We start from the raw sequence: 1,303 nt of genomic DNA, 5'->3' as shown, positions 1-1,303 counted from the left end.
AATATTTAATATGCTACATCTAAGCCTACTAAATAATTTATGCCATGAGATGAATACATAATTTTACAGTGTCACATCTAAAGTTGCTTTCTTTAGAGTGCAGCATAGTAAAACTTTCAAAATAAATATTTCTTTTTAAATAGCATAACAATTAAGGCACAGTATAAATCACATACCATTAACCCTTCAAGAACTGCAGTCTTGGTAACAAAAGTTGCCTCGTGTACTGTACGTTAGCTAATAAATATTTTAAATAGAATCCTGAAATAGATACTAAAATTGTACAAATGGTTTCAGAAAAGAAAATTCCCTTAAAACAGTTCTTAAAGGTTTTAATTCATTAAGCTTCTTCCTGCCTTTATTCACAAGTTACGAATAGATGCAATAAATAGAAAGAGAAGGCTGTTGTAGTAAAGGGCTGATCCTATTTTAGAATCAGAATAGCTGACACCAGCAGTTAAAGTTTCCCAAAAGTGAAACAGGATGGGGCGAGGGATTAGGATGTGACAAGCTCATCACATGAGCACGAGTGATGTGTTCTGTCCAGAACTGTCTGTGTTATTGATTGTCTCTACAGCTGTTGCACCCCTTACTTCCACATCACTTGCTCCATAGTTCCACTCATCCAGAGGACAGAGAAGAAAATAACTTTGGTGCCTGTCCGCCATCTTACTAGCCGGCCATCTTCCTTGGTTGTTCGATGCCCGTTAGTGAGACAGTGAGAAGGTACTATCTCACGAAGACAACTTCTGAAAGCTAGAAAGGACAATCAGTGCTTTAAGCTTGTTTCCTCTTAAAATGGATAAAGATTACATATTGCTGACTCGTTTTTTTCCCTGGTTCAAACTTTTCAAGTACCATTTTCTTACTTATAAAAGGCAGTTTTGCTTCCCTGATACTGTAAAAGGTACACCTTTGCCTTTTTTGGTTCTTGTTTGTTTGTTTGAAAATGTGAAGTCCCATTGCTACTCCTGCCACTCTTTCATGACAGTACAGTATTTTTTCCCCCATTTTCGTCTGGCTTGATACTTGAAACTAGACATGCCGCACTACCCCTCCCCTCTAACAACATGATTTGGATGCATACTGTATGAAGACAGTGGAATAAAAATCTTTAGTTTCGCAATAGCATCGCTTTCCTTAAAGCTCCTTAGTTAATATCAATTGTCTCTGATTAACTACTTATACTGGAAGGCTGAAAAGAGGAAGAGAAAGAGCGAGCTTCCTTCAGGAGTCCATCTGCTATTGCATACGGTCTGTCTGCAGCTGTTGGGGCTGGTACTGGCCAAAAGCGGCAGCAGCC

The sequence above is a fragment of the Charadrius vociferus genome, unplaced genomic scaffold, assembly GCF_000708025.1.
Source record: "Charadrius vociferus isolate BGI_N301 unplaced genomic scaffold, ASM70802v2 scaffold444, whole genome shotgun sequence".
NCBI lineage: Eukaryota > Metazoa > Chordata > Aves > Charadriiformes > Charadriidae > Charadrius > Charadrius vociferus.
The sequence above is the reverse complement of the archived record's forward strand: the minus strand, read 5'-3'. Positions refer to the sequence as shown.